Below are 15,464 nucleotides of genomic sequence, written 5' to 3'. Positions count from 1 at the left end.
TTTTGTGTATTTTTGCTACAAAGTTCACTCACTCCACAGAATCTGCTGTCAAAATAGCTTGTTCTGGTTTAGAAAGCCTGCACTAGCAGGGGTTGCAATGGGTTTGGGAGTTTCAGAATCTCTTCTCAATTGGAGCTGTGGAATGATGGATAAATCACTGATTCTTTGGAGGAAAATCCTTAACATCTAAAATATAATGTTGTGAGTAAATTTAGTGCTCACAGCAGTGAGTACCTAATTGCAGTAGCTGGAGCCAAGAGCAGTGCAGGTCACTACTGTACAAGCTTATCCAACATCACTCTGCCAATGCACCTTAATCTTCCCATAGAGCAGTCACAGGTATTCCAGTCCTTAGCTCTGTCAAGATATTTCTGTTTTGACAAATAGCGGCTCATTCTGTTTATAGTCTTGGACCTTTCACGAGCAGTAACTTTAAATTGTGCCAAAAACAGTGTGTGTCACAAGCCACCAAAGAGTGGCTAGAAGACTGTGGGGACATTGATTTCCAGATGCGTTAAAGTGTATGAACTCCCTGGTCCACCATGATCCTTGGTGCATTGCCTATACAAGTCCCATAAAGTTAAAACAGGTTAGCTTTAGAGTTACAGCAAAGCTATTCCATCCCTGAGGGAGGGGAGCAGAGGAAAAAGGACATGGCCACAAATTGTTCAATTGACAGACAAATGCAAGGTTAATAAATTGATATTTGATGGTGAAGGAATCCATCAAAGCTACTCCTTGATCATCCCTGTATAACCAAAGGCCCAAACTTCATGGCATAGGTGGAATTCTGTTGTTCTTACTCCCGGCAGTCAATTTCTGGCATGAGTACCAGTGCTCTGATTCCACAGGGAAGGCCTGGTTAGGCATTACAGCTCTTCAAATTGAGAGAGCAGCACCACTTTTCAAGGTATTACATTGAAGTTTCAGTAGGTAGCCCTTTTTTTGGAGTCAGTATTGAACCAGTGTGGTGCTGCTGCAGGTGCCATCCTGCACATAAAATCACTACGTATTCCATGTCACTTTTTGTAAGATTAGAAGTATTATTCTCAATGCCTTACTCTAATTTCAGTTTGGGCAATTGCTCTGCCTCTCCGAATTTTGAGTTTGGAGTCTTATATGAACTTAGTTTAGTATTTGGTTATACTGTCAAATATCTGCTGTGTTCCACCCCAGAAGTGACTGCATTTCAGTCCTGGATCAGTGATTCTTAGAAATACAGTTTGTAATTCTTTTTGGGATCCTTCTGGCTGGAAGATGTTATTGAGATGGGTACGGAGTGTTGGGAGAAAGATGAGATGGTGAATTTAAAGGGTATACAGTGGCTAGCAAATGATCTAACTTACATGAAATGAAAAACTTGGTGGGTAGCTCTGCATTTCCAGATAATGTGGAAACTAGGTGGTGAGCATCGCATTTGACCAATTCCTTTCATCCTGCATAAACACCCGAAAATCTAACCAAGGCCCTCCCACTTCTCACACCCTTCCATCCTGGTAGCTTAATTAACTTTTTGTTTTGTTTTTGCTTTCCCAACAAGCCCTGTATGAAGTGTTCCTGAGGGGACTGCAAAGGATGATGACGATTAGCCTGTGCTTGAGATGGAATAATATCTATGTATCGTTATGGGGGATATAGTGAGTGTACATAGTGTATTCGGAGAGATAAAAAGTAGCAGTAAGGAGTGTGTGTGTGTGTGTGTGGTTTTACTTATTAAAAATAAAATAAAGTAGATGAGGATTAAAGAAGTTGATGTGAAAAGCAAATTCCACTTGAGGCTTTTCTCCCAGTTAGTGTAGCTTCAGCCTATCATTCCTACACAGCTGCCAAAGCTGGGTACCCGAAACCTGCCTCTTTTTTTTTTTTTTTTTTTTTGTGCTGATCAAGTTTATTTTCTTTCTTCCCAGCTTCCTGCTCCCTCCCTCTCAATCTCTTTTCTTCCTCAAAGCTGCGGGACTGTTTCATTGCGTTGCCTTCTCTTGGTGGTGGTGTTATCAGGTGCCTGTGCAGAGGGTGAGATTGCAAGCGCCACTGTTCTCAGGAACTTTAAGTATCAGACAATGTTTTACACCGCGTCCCATTCTCTAGCTGGCTGGTTGGACATGATGTTGGTACCTTATCTTCATGCTGACACACACTGGACATTAATAGAAATACATTGCTGAGGCACATGTGTGGAATTTCAAGCAGCCTCTCAAGCTGTTGCTTTAGATAGTCTATTGTGTGTTTAACCTCCTCGGAAGGGGTTTAGATGAGAAACCAATAATGTTAACTCTTGGGTGTCTGGGTGGTTGTTGGTTGTTTTTTTTAAATTAATTCATTAATTTATTTTAGCGTTTCCTATTAGAATCAGTATAATTTCTTCCAAATTGTGTCTGTACACACCCATGTGTAGTGGAATTTTACTGTTTTTAAAATAGTCTTTCCATGAGCACCATTCCTACTTCCTGATACAAACTCCTGGAAAGAATTTACTATGTATATTACACAGTTAGGAAGGATGTGAGAAATATGTGTTCCAGAGGTAACTGACCTCCTTACAACCAGTCCAACTTTGTCCACAAAGTCCATCCCTGTATCATCAGAGCCCTCTAACTGCATTATAAATGAAGGGCGCATCAACTAGTCATGTGAATCAGACTCCTGCTGCTGTTTTTTATGGCTGGCATTCTTTCTGCTTTTGGATCATGTAAGGATTTTGATTATAATTCTATAGCATTGTTCTGTGCTTGTTCACTGTGATTCTCTGTGTATATGTGATATATATTATATGAAACCTTGCGTGGTAATGCTGCTTAAAAGGGGTTCTGTGAAGGCTGGTAGAGTTCAGAATTTGACCTATTAATTGTTGTTTATCAGATAATGAAGTTAATAGAATTCTTTAAAAGTCATCTGCTAAAGAGATAAACAGTTAGTTTGTGCCTTTTTTGCTTTTACTTAAACAATAGATAAGGTGGACCTAAAAGATTGGGGGTGGACAGAGGCGAGGGAAGAGTGCTGATTTATTTTCTTTTACTTTTGTGTTGCATTTGAAATTCAGCCCTATCTAGCTTGGAAGACTCTGGTGATGGGAAAACTTAAGAGGAATGACATCATAAGAGTTGAGAGTGAAAACCTGAGCAACTGAGAGGATGGGGAAGACTTTCAGTTATGACAGTTTTAAAAAACCTTTTTCATTTAACATCTATTAAACTTTGGAGGTAAATCAACACTTTGGAGAAATGATGTGTTGGTTAAAGTTCCAGTGCTCCTAAAATTAAAGATATGATGGGCCTCCATGTACGTCCTCTGAGACATTGAGTAGGTCTTCAGCTGCTCTGGGATATGAGGAGTCTCTATTGGCTTACCTGGCTCAGAGCATTCATCGAGCAAACAAATCTTCAGACTCAGTCTTTTCTAAACCTGTAGGTTTGTTTGGTTAGTTTTTTTCAATGAATGGAACAGACGCGATCATTGACATTCAGCTCCCCTTACAGTAATAACGCACACCCACATATTAAAACCATACCACTCCATATTAGTAGATTTTTCCCTTGTGCAAATTCTAGAATCCCAGCATGTGAGTGACTGGCTCCAACAGAACCTGTTCTCTTCCCAATTTAACACTTGCAAATTTATTTTCCAAAATATTTGACCACTAATATTTTGTGTGTGTGTGTGTGAGCGAGAGCTCTATATATATGTGACATTTTTGGGTGCAGATTTGAAAAATGGCATAAGAAGCCTTCACTGTTTATATTTAAAAAATTTGAGTTGAAAATGATCTTTACATTTTAAAGTGGTTTAAACCTGAGCCATCTTATAATTCTGTTCATAGAAGGCAGCTGCTTCTCTCCAAAACATCCCCACCTGGTCAAGAGTTTCATCCTTTAATTGATCATTTTATTGTCTAATTTTTCTAAACTTTGTGCACATCAGAGTTATCAATTTGACAGTCCTGAAGACCCCTTTCCACTTGGTGAGTGGAGCACAAGACTCGCTGCACTAGAGCCAACTCCAGGAGGAAGAGGAGAGTTCAGTATCCGTGCCCCAGTCAATACTTGATGCCTCTACCAGTGCCTGTAGTAATGTGGGCATTTCTCCACTGGTAACTGAACCTGAGACCTACCAACTCATCTTTCCATCTGATGGCTGTTCAATAGTCTGTGTAGCTCCCAGACTGCTGGTCGCTATGACCTTGGTCCAAATTGGAATTGATGATATAAAGATGAAAAGCTCTTTATCCCATTCTCAGCCACCTGAGCTATTCTGCTGCATTATTTTCTTTGAAGTGGCTTATAAGTAATTGTGTGGGCAGCCATACTTTCCAGAGATGAGGCAAAACCTGGAGTTTGAAGTTAATATTTTCACTGTAATGAGTCCAGGTACAGCATAACTTTCTGCTTGCCCAAATTAAGCTGAGACCATTAGCTGTGTTATAACTTAGCTATATCGGGTCCTTTTCTAGTGTTAATGAGGAATCTGTTAAGGCACCTTGAGGCAAAGCAACTCTAATGATCTTGGTTACCTTTCTGTTTTGTGGAGATGGGACTGGTGTGCATGGTAAACGCACTATGGCCACAGGCTGTTGACATGCTGGCCGTTCCCTTGAGAAAGGAAGCTGGTTCACAGGGTACCCAAGGGATTGTTCAGATAGGATTGAGGCAATTGGAGGAGACCACCTCCAGCTCATCTGCTCCAATATGAATTTAATATGTTTTCCTTCACAATCAAACTTGAATCTCGGGGATAGGCACATGCCGATGATAAAATGTGTGTGCACAAATGTTAAGTTCCATGTTCCCCATCTTTGAAGGGCAGGACTAAGCTCTTCAGGCAGAGAATGTCTTACTCTCTGTTCATAAAACATGACGAAAACTTGCAGCTTTAGTAAAATAAACCCTTTTAATAATTGAACTTCATTAATGTTGCTCCAGCAGGTGTTGCTATTGAGTTGTACTAGGCTCCCTCTTGTTGTTCAGCAAGTCATTTGCCTGTTTAAGGAGCTAAATACCCAGATTGAGAGTTGAACCTGGGTCTCCTGCTTGATAATTCACATTACTTACCATTAAGTCAATGAGCTGACCCCTAGCCTTGAAGTGTATTTTATATGTTTATGTGTCTACATACATATAGCTGCCTTAAAGTATGTCTCCGGCTGTGTGACGCTCTAATCTGTTGTTGGTTTTGCAGTTGGTTAGTGGCCCTGAGTGAACTTGATTCCCATGAAGTCTTTTGCATTCACTAGGATAATACGAGTTTGTCATGACCCTTCGGTGAAAACTCCCAGGCTGGCTAAGTGTGACACTCTCTTTCTCTAAAACCCAGTAGTGCAGGCAAGATTCTGATAAGTAGGATCAAAACAGCAGGTGCTTATACAGTCCTGATTTCTCACCATAATACTCTAACCTTTGCACTTAAGGCCCAGGAAGTCAGTTACTTGCCTCATTTACTAGGCCCAGAAGTTAATTATCTTCCATAGACCAAAACCACTGCCCAGTGTGGAGTCTGCTCTGTATATTCTTATATAGCGTCTCGGCTGCTGCTCCAATTATTGAGATGTCATTCTTGGCTGTAGCACTCTTTTATATTGGGGCTGAAAAATTTAACAAATGCTTCCTCAGTTATTTGCCAGTGATGAGCCCTTTCCTGAGCCTCTCTTCTCCGCTGTATTGAGAAGGGTTTCACAAAACTGGCAAACATTTCCACTTGGTGGCAGTAAAGGGACACCAAGTCACCCTTCCAGTGTTCTCTTTCAATAACTGCTGAGGCCTTGAATCGCTCGCATACCAATAAAACCTCTCAAAGTTTTGATTCTGTCCCTAGGCTCTTCTGGGCTGGGGTGTGGAATATGCCATGTTTTCATCCTGAATGCAAGTTTTTACCATGTTCTGGCTATCTACTGATCTCTCTATAGAGACATATTCTGTTGGAATTGTGGGGCTGCTGTATATTGGAACATGTTAAAACCTAGAGATCTATGTTGGATCCATCACCACCACCTTTGCATTTTCTCTTCACGCCCCCTGAGGCTTTTTCTCCGTCTGTTTAAACACACAGATCTAGCAGCCACCAGTTATATCACTGTGTATTCAAGCTTTAACAGTGACAATAATTAACCCTTGGAACAATTTGTGGTTGATCCTCCATCACTGTCAATTTTAAAATCAAGATTGGATGTATTTCTAAAAAAATACGCTCTGGAATTATTTTGGGGAATGTTCTGTGGCCTGTGTTATACAGGAGGTCAGACTAGATGGGCACAATGATCTCTTCTGGATTTGGAATCTAAATTGCAGCGCAGGATGAGCAAAATTATCAAGAAGGAAACACATTTTCTGAACAAATGCTATGAAATCCTTTTAGCTATCTCAGTTATGTGTCTTTGCAGTCCAGGTTCTTTAGTGGGGGTGTAACAGTTCTGTTTGGAGGGTTAGATGATCCCTAGTAGCAGCTAGTGCAACTCTTTAGAGCCCAGTCAGAGAAGGACTGCAACCAAAGCAATGCCCCATGCTTGATCCTGAGGTTCACAGAAGATCCTCCTCAAGACTTGCTACTACTGACCTCCATCCCAGCCTTCCTTTTAGATACATTACTCTGTGTTTTGTGGATAGTAATAAACTAGTTTATCTTAACTCACTGCCCTCAGCTGTCTGGAATTGGACCTGCTTGACTGTGTGTCAGAACAGTCCTATATTTCTGACAGCTAAAGGAGACTGTCCTTTAACCCTAGTGGCAGGGGCCTGTGCTTTGCAACAGGAGTATCTGAATTCAGTCTTGCTGCCATTCTGAGTGTCTAATTAGCTGTGATCTAAAGCATAGAGATGTCCTAGCTAGCTGTGGAAAAATCTGATTTTTTTTTTTTAAAAAAAATAAACCAAATTGGACTTTACCAAGTGTGCGTATGTAACACACAACAGCTCTTGTGATCTTTGATGGTTGTAGCCCTTGTTCTCTCGTACCCTTGTAAGTACAGAATCCCATTTTGAGGGAGATATTGCTGGTTTGCTTGAATCCCTGCAGATTTCTCTAGGGATCAGGTCTGTCTTCTTGCTTCTACTTCAAGAAGGGGAAGTCTGAGTTACAGACACCACTTAAAGGTTCAACTAAAATTTATTCTGGCTGCATAACTGCTGCTTATAATAACCCTAATGTGCATAGCCCTAAAACTCCTAATTGGCCTTGGTGTTGGCAGGCCTTTTCAAACCCAGCAGAATCCTCAGTGTTCAGCAGCTTTTAAGGAGGAATCTAGCCGGAGAGGCACAAAAGATGAAATGGCTGCCTTATAAATTCTGACTGACCTTGAGAGTCCTCATTTTAACAAGGAAGTGGAGGCTGTTGAGACCTGATCTAGATGAGAGTGGTGAAGGGAGAGAGTGCAGGTTTGATTGTTTGGACAAAGGGGAAGTAAAAACTCTTGGACTTGGTCAGAGCAGATAGTTTAGTTATAGATCATGTATCCAGTACCCCATCACCTCTAAGTAACTGGTTTGAATCTCACCCATATTGGCATTGGAAGTGGTTGTCATCTTGACAGCTGTTCATGGGTTTATGTGAGTTGTTGTTTGTTTCAGTCCATTTATCCAGGCCAGCGTCCTTGTTATAAACCCATTCCCATTTAGCACTGATTGACCCGTGTAGCAGTGTTGGCAGAGGCCAAGGATTGAATGGCCATGGAGGCTGAAATCCCCTTTTGACCCTAACAGGTCTTGGTGTCGGAGTGGGTGGAAGTCTGCCCTGCTGTTGTTCATACTATACTTGTTTCGAATACTTATGAATAACAGAGGGTTTCAGTCTCCAGGGCTGTCAGTCTGGCACCTTTCTCAGGCACTAAATTCCCTTTTAAAACAAAACATTTGGCTTAGTTTATTTTATTCCATTAAGTAATTTCAGTGCTAATGCATAATTATCTACAGCAGTGACACTCGTCTCTGCTTTAATTATCACAAAGCTGCAAACCTGCCCGCCGCGCCCCCCCCCCCCCCCCCCCGGAAAGTTGTCGCTTGTGCAGGGTGGTTTTGTAGAGATAAGTGTGTAATAACACTGTAGTGCTTTGGGCCTTACCCAATACCTGGTTAATTGCTGATCGCTGCATGTGGGCAATGCAAAGGTAGGTGTAATGAGGGATTTGGATCCCAGATCTTCTGGTAGTGGTTGATATTTTGTGTGGGGTCCATAGATATTTGGAAGGAAAATGAGCTAGGCTTATCAGAACCGCCTAGCAGCGGCTTGGAGATAAAAGAGTGGGAGAATGCTGAGGGGGAGAGACTAAACTTATGGGAGTGAGAAAGATATGGAAGCACAAATATTTAATTGTAGAGATTTTTTTTCTAATTGTTTTCTAGTGAAGGGATATTTGAAAAGGTAATGTTTGTGACAGTATAGACTACAGTCCAGAAACCCCATCCCGGGCCAGAGGATTACACCGTGCATACGTCTCCTCTTCCCTACTCCTCAAACTTACTCCCTGACTTAAATGTTTTGCAAATGCAGTTATTGATGGAGCACAATGGAGTCCATTAAAATCTTTTGGGGACCCAGCCCTGTTACCCTGTACTTTGCACTCTGCTCTGATGTGCATGAAATCCAGTGCAGATATAGGATTCTCACTCCCTGCTCTTGAGAAGGCTGCCTGCTTGTCGCCTAGGTCAAGTACCTGGTATTGCTCAATGACAACATCTCTGGTCCATTAAGGAGCAGCTTTGGGGTGAGGAAGGAGAGTCCTATTCAGTCCTCTTTGGAAAGAAAGTTAGTGGCTATAATGAGTCATGGATGCATGTGTGTGAAGGGCAGGGGGGATCAGTTTGAGTCCAGTTGGGAGGGAGCCACATAATCTTCAGATGTCCAAATCCCCACACAATCTGGGTGAAGAGAAAACGGGAGAACTAACTTTTTTTTGTTTAGGACAGGAAATGTAGATTGTCAACTTCTGGAACCAACCAGGGTGAGTCTGAAGGGGAGGAGTGGGACATTAAGGCAGAGCTTGTGTGAGTTCCTGATCTAGGGAGGAAAGAAAGTCTTGTGGGTAAGCCACTGGTCTGGGAGCCACATTTTATCTAGGTTCTCTTCCTTGCTTTGTCACTGATGTGCTGGGTAACTTGGGTGAGTGACTTTATTCCGGCTTCAGTGTCCTCATCAGTAAAATGGAGTTAGTAAGGAGAGAGGTTGCGGGGCTTCATTTATTAATATTTGTAAAGCAGTTTGAAATTTCCAGATGGAAGATAACACAGACTTATGTAAAGTATTATCAGAACTGCAGCAGTGATAAGCTTGCAGGGCTCTAATGCACTTACCACCTAGGGATCTAAACAGTGGTGGAAGGGAGAGAATGCGATAGTGTGCCAAATATGTCCCCCTCCTCTTTGGGAGGAACTCATTGAATATCTTTTGCGTTTGAGAGGTTTCCAGGACTTTCTGTTGCCTGGGCCTAGTTGGTCAGCAGCAAACCTTGACATTTAGCATGGCTGCCAGCTTGTGTGGTTTCATTTGTTGCAGACCTGGTGTGGCTGCTTGGGAAGTCTGCAGGTCAAAACCCTAAGTCAGCCTCCAAACTTATTTGGGATAGAACTTAAAGAAACCAAAATAGCATGGGGCTGCCTCCCTTGACTACTTACCCCTCTCAGCCACCTTTCAAAAGGAGAGGAAAAAAATTGTGGCAGCTCAGGTGATGATTCTTGCTTGCCACATACCAGCAATGACTGGATTTTAAAATTTCGATGACACCTGCTGGCAGAGACTGCTGACAACTATGTTGTTTGGTACCCTGGCAAGCGACTGAGAACTCTGAGAACTCCATCCTTTCTGTAATTTCTTCTTAGGAGAGTTGTCCTTTCATATTTTTAAAGAAATCAATTCCTTTTCTTACGTTGTTGAGATGGAAGCCTATATTCATTTGCCACCTTTGGATGAGTGGTGGGACCATATGCAACCAGTAATGCAAGGCAAGTTCCTCTTCAGCATTTATCAGCTGCCTTCAGCAAGGATCAAGGATGCCTGTTCTAAGGCAATCTCTCTTTTTTGGTTCTAGTGATTTCTAATGTAGGCTCTTTGGGCCAGGGATGTAATCTTCTGTGTATTATGTATGTTGCCATCAGGGCTTATAGAGCTCTAAAACTTTTTCTGTGGTGTGTATCATAGCATCTAAGTATTTTCCAATGATCAGGTCTGCATGGTGAGGTCCCCAGTGGATTTTACAGACCCTGTTTTTCCTATTCTGATTGATTGAAAGGAAGATTCTACTAAAATATACTTTTTGTGGAGAAGGGGTGTTCTTTCCCCTTATTTAGGTATAGGAAGGCTCTGCCAGAATTTCCTTTCCCCTAACCCCAGTGCCACCTGTTGAGCTTTTATATCTCTCTGGAATTGCCTTTCCTCTAAATACTGACTGAAATTCCTTCCACATCTGGAGATGGAGGTTCAGCTGTGGAACAAGCTTCCAGACATAGCAAAACTAATCCCAGAGTCTGATCACTTCCAGGCCATGGTGGAAAACCCTCCCATAAGAATAGTGCAAATGACCTGAGATTTGAACAAATCAGTCCTGCCAGATATCTGTTGAAAGTGACTTTCCTGGCTCTTCATCAGCGCACCCATCTCTCCCCTCCCACACCAGGTCTGGAGCCTTCAGCTGTGTTGTTCGCTCTATCAGCAGAAACAAACTGTGGCATTAAAAGCATCAGTATATACCCTCCAAGTGAGGGTGGGATGGGATGGCACTCTTCTTAAAGTTTCTTTTGTTCCCTTGTGTGAACCCAGTAAAGCGTGAGAGAGGGAAACTGCATAGTAGAGGTGCTGGAACTGAGAGCCTCTTGAATATCTTAGTTAGCACTAGTGAGGAAACTATTGACAGAGCATTCTTTATTCAAATGGCAGGTGGACTGGCCAGGGATAATGCGGAAGCAGAAGGGGGAAAGGGCAGAAAATGATCCAGATGGGGATGTGTTTTAAAATAAGCATAACCTGAGGTGTTGGAGCTTGGGGTGTGGGGTACAGGGGAGGGGATGAGAAGAGAGGAAAAATACTTTGTTACCTTGTTGTGGAGGGAGAGGATCCCAGCTTGATAAGACAGCCAGCAGCACTGCTGATGATTAATTGCCCTTTTTAAATTGCAATTATGTCACTCATCAGAACCCATGATCATTAATTCCAGATTTGCTGCATGAAGAACTGACTGATAATGGGGGTGCATTTGCTGGTGTCTCTGAGATGGGCTGAACACCACAGCCAAGTGTTAATATTGAAAGCAAACTCCAGCATGACTCCCGGTTTTCCTCAGTTGTTCAGTGTTTATTCTGCTGTCTCTCACTTCACTTTATTTCCATGTCTTCCTTAGGAGTCCACTCCCTTAATGCTGGTTGTTGGAACTTCCCACAGTGACCAAGGTAGACAGACTAGTAGCTCGATTTAAATAATAGTTGTGGGCAGTGTTGGTTACCTGAACAAACCCACTACTCCTCCTTGAGCTTCAACTTATTCCAAGTTTGTTTTTGCAAAGAAACTCCTCTTCATTTCCTTATTAATTTTTTCTTTATTTGGACTCCCCCATCTCTCCCCAAAAAAAGGACAGGGGGGACCTCCTCTACCCCAGACTCAAACCTATGGGGTTTAAATCCAGTCCATCATGTAATGGTCTTATTTCCTTAAATGACTGGCATAGCAGATGCCTTTTCAGCTTCGGAAGGATGCAGCCTTGACAACTGCTCAATTTGCCATTCCTTCTTGTTCTGCACCTCAAAATTGAGAGAGAGGCTCAAATTAAGTCTACTTGAGCAATCCATGAAAGTTTTGTGTCCAATCCAGGAGAGGTGAGGTCCACCAAATGCGAGTTGAGGAGTCTATCCATGGCAACTGCCCCAGTAACACCAGTCACCATATGCCTGATTTGAGCAGGGAGAAGTAATATAAAAGGACACCAAAACCACCAGTACCAACACCAAGATCTCCAGTGGCTGATGTGAGGCTCCTTTTTAATAAACAATTAAAGGAGGGCAATACAGTTAATGCCAATCAGCAGAGATTTAAGGAAAAGAGATCCTGTCAAACTAACCTGAGACTACAAATTTGGTTGATAAAGGTAATAGTATTGATGAAATATGCTTACACATGCTGCATAATATTTTGATTTAAAAAATAAACTAGAATGATACCAAATGAACATGGCACACATTAAAAGGATTAAAAATTGGCTGGCTGAGAAATCTCAAGATAATTATATATGGGAAGTCGTCATAGAGCAGGTGTGTTTCTAGTGGGGTCCTGCCAGCATCCATTCTTGGCCCTACAATATTGAACATTTCTATCAGTGACCTGGAAGAAAACATAAAATCCTCGCTGATACAGCTTGTAGCTGATACAAAGATTGGAGTGGTAGTAAATATGACTAGGATAGGTCACTGATACAGAACAACTGATTGCTTGGTAAGCTGGGCCAAGACAAACAATATGTGTTTTTAATACAGTCCAATGCAAAATTATACAGCTAAGAACAAAGAATATAGGCTATACTTACTAGATGGGGGACTCTACCCTGGAAAGCAGTGACTCTGAAAAGAATTGGGGAGGTCATGATGGATAATCCGCTGAACATGAGCTCCCAGTGCACCATTTTGACTTAAAAAGTGATCCTTGGATGTATAAATATGAATATAGAGTAGGAAAGTTATATTACCTCTGTATCTGGCACTGATGTGACTACTACTGGACTATAATGTCCTGAATGCCAGAAAGATGTTGGTAAATTGGAGAGTGTTCAAAGAAGAGCCATAAGAATGATTAAAGGATCGGAAAACATGCCTTTATAGTGATAGACTCAAGGAGCTCTGTCTATTTAGCTTAACAAAGAAAAGGCTATGGGTGACCTGTTTCCCATGTCGGTACTTATAAACCGTAATCAAAAGTTGGATAATGGGATCTTCAGTCTAGCAGACAAAGGTATAACAAGATTCAGGGCCTAGAAGTTGAAGCTAGACAAATTCACACTGGAAATAAGGAGAAAATTTTTTTTAACAGTGATGGTGATTAACCATTGGAACAACTCACCAAGGGTTGTGGTGGATTTTCCATCACTGGACACTTTTTAAATGAAGATCAGCTGTTTTCCTGAAAAGATATGTTCTAATTGAAACAGTAATTAATTCAGGGAAGTCCTATGGTCTGTTATGCAGGTCAGACTAAATGATCACAATGTTTCTTTGGCCATATAATCTGTGATGCTGACTGCCTTGGCATAGATGATCTTGGTGCTAAACATGTCATCGCAGACTCTGGGACAAGGAGACCAGTCACCTATGCTATCTACTTGCAAAAGTGCCAAGCAGCAGACCTTTACTAAGTGCAAGCACGGCTCTGAGTGTGCAACAGGCTTCTCCAGCGAAGAGGACTTGAAACATCCCTCCAGGGACCAACTTTCCAAGTCCATGTCAGCATTGAACAAGGGACTAATGGAACAAAAGGTGCAGGAGATGAAGGTTCTATTATACAGGCTTTGACACAAACCTGCACCAGCGCCAACACCAGCACCAGTTGGTGAGCCATCCCTAGCACCAAGATACACCTTTAGAAGAACAGACATCACTTTTCACCTCTGCACCTGGACAAGCACTGGCATTGGCAATCCTGACACCAATGACACCACTGTTTTTGGTGATGTATTTCTCCTTGCCATCTCCTATTCACTCCCCCCCCCCAATCAAATAGGGAACCATCCCCCATCAGATCAGAAAAGAATCCTATGGAGAGTTCTGATGATGTTCCATAGGGGGCACCAAAGCATGACTGCAGTGACCTGTCCACTGCCGGTCTGGCCCAGTACCCTTATAATCAACTGTCTTGACCTTACTCTATCCCTGCTTGGGCATACCACCCCATGTGTCCAGGAAGGGGCCTCTATTGTATGTGTCAAGGAAGAGGAGGAGCTCTCGGATCACCAATGACATCACTGACCAGACCCAACATACCCGAACTAAAGGAAGGCCCTTGTGATGGGGAAGAGGCAGCTCTGGAAACACTCCAGCTATCCTTCCATCAAAGCAATCCTTATATTCTCAGGATGAAGCAATCATGTCCCTTACACTGGCCACAGATTACTTTAAGGTCTTCCTAGACTTGCTGGTGAGGATAGTTGAAACCTTGGACATTGAGACAACAGGTAGCCAAGAGAACACACACAAGCCATGTGGTATCCTCAGCATCATCAAGAATTGCCCTCCCAATTAAGGAGAGCCTTATGGACCTGGCGTAGGGTTTGCAGCACACCCCACTCTTGCTTCCCCGTACCCTCAAGTGTGTCGAGAAACAATAACAAGTACTATCCAAAGCCTTTGAACAAGTGAAGGCCGATATGACTCCAGGGCCTTTTCATAGAAGCTGCAGTCCAGTAAAAGACCAGGTCCACCCAAGGAACTCCAAAAGACAGGGACCCCAGGAAATTGTACCTTTTCGTCAAAAGGAGTATTCACCTGCCTCCCTCCAACTTTGTATCATGCACTACTATGCCCTGTTTGCAAAACATTTTGGTATTTTTGTTTGTTTGCTTTTTACTTGGGAAAGGGTAACCTCCTTCCTTTCTAAGCTCCCATAAGACTGCAGGGAGGAGCTAAAAGATGACATCAAAAAAGCAATCGCCTGTCAGGTTCCCATATTGACGTGACCTGTTGTCTCAAGATTAGGACCAGGTTTTTCCAACCGTTACTTATAAGTTCAAGAAATCCAGGAAAACTTACTGTGCCAAATGGAAAATGTTCTCAATATAGGCTGTCCAGCATGGCCTAGACCCAGTACAGGCTCCTGGTACTGAAGATCCTCAGCTATCTGCTGTGGTTCATACACGCTGGATTTTTCCTTTTAGCTCAGTCAAGCTCCACCAGACAGTAAAATCAGCATACCCTCTACCAATACAGTTGTTTTTATTCTTCTCTCACCCAACAGTATCCATGTTTCTCAAGGGCCTAATGCTTACTTACCCGACAGTCAGAGAACCTACTCTACCATGTGACCTCAATATTCTCTTTCTAAAGCTGATGGAGTCCCTCTTGGAGTGCTTCATTGACTATTTTGCCATCAAATTGTCTTTTTGGTGGCCATTACCTTGACCGGGAGAGTGATCAAGTGGTGGAGATCCCCATATACTTCATTCCATAAGGATACGGTTGTACTGCAACCTCTTGCAAAATTTAATTCCCAGGGTGCCTTCTGAGTTCCTTTTAAACCACTCAGTTGACTTGTTTGTTCTTCCCAAAACAGCATCCCACACAAGGGGAGAAGAAGCTACATGATCTGGTTGTATCCAGAGATTTTTGATATTATGCTGACAGGAGCTAATCTTTAAGACTGTCCCTTTGTCTATTTGTGGCTATAGCTGGCCACTCCAAGGTCAAGCTATTTCATTGCAGAGACTATCAAAAATTGTTACTGCATTGTAGCTCACTGTGCCAGTCTACTTCTCCCACTCACTATCAAGGCTCATTCCACCAGAGCCCAAGCAAAGT

The 15,464-nt window shown here is 42.4% G+C and overlaps 1 protein-coding gene across 4 annotated transcripts in view; it reads left to right on the top strand.

The window, feature by feature from the left end:
- CHCHD6 (coiled-coil-helix-coiled-coil-helix domain containing 6) overlaps positions 1-15,464 on the top strand; it is a 198,419-nt gene that overhangs the window by 19,057 nt on the left and 163,898 nt on the right. The gene's annotated exons all lie outside the window — the stretch shown is intronic.

Source organism: Natator depressus, chromosome 7, assembly GCF_965152275.1.
Source record: "Natator depressus isolate rNatDep1 chromosome 7, rNatDep2.hap1, whole genome shotgun sequence".
Taxonomy (NCBI): Eukaryota; Metazoa; Chordata; order Testudines; family Cheloniidae; genus Natator; species Natator depressus.
The sequence above is the reverse complement of the archived record's forward strand: the minus strand, read 5'-3'. Positions and strand labels throughout refer to the sequence as shown.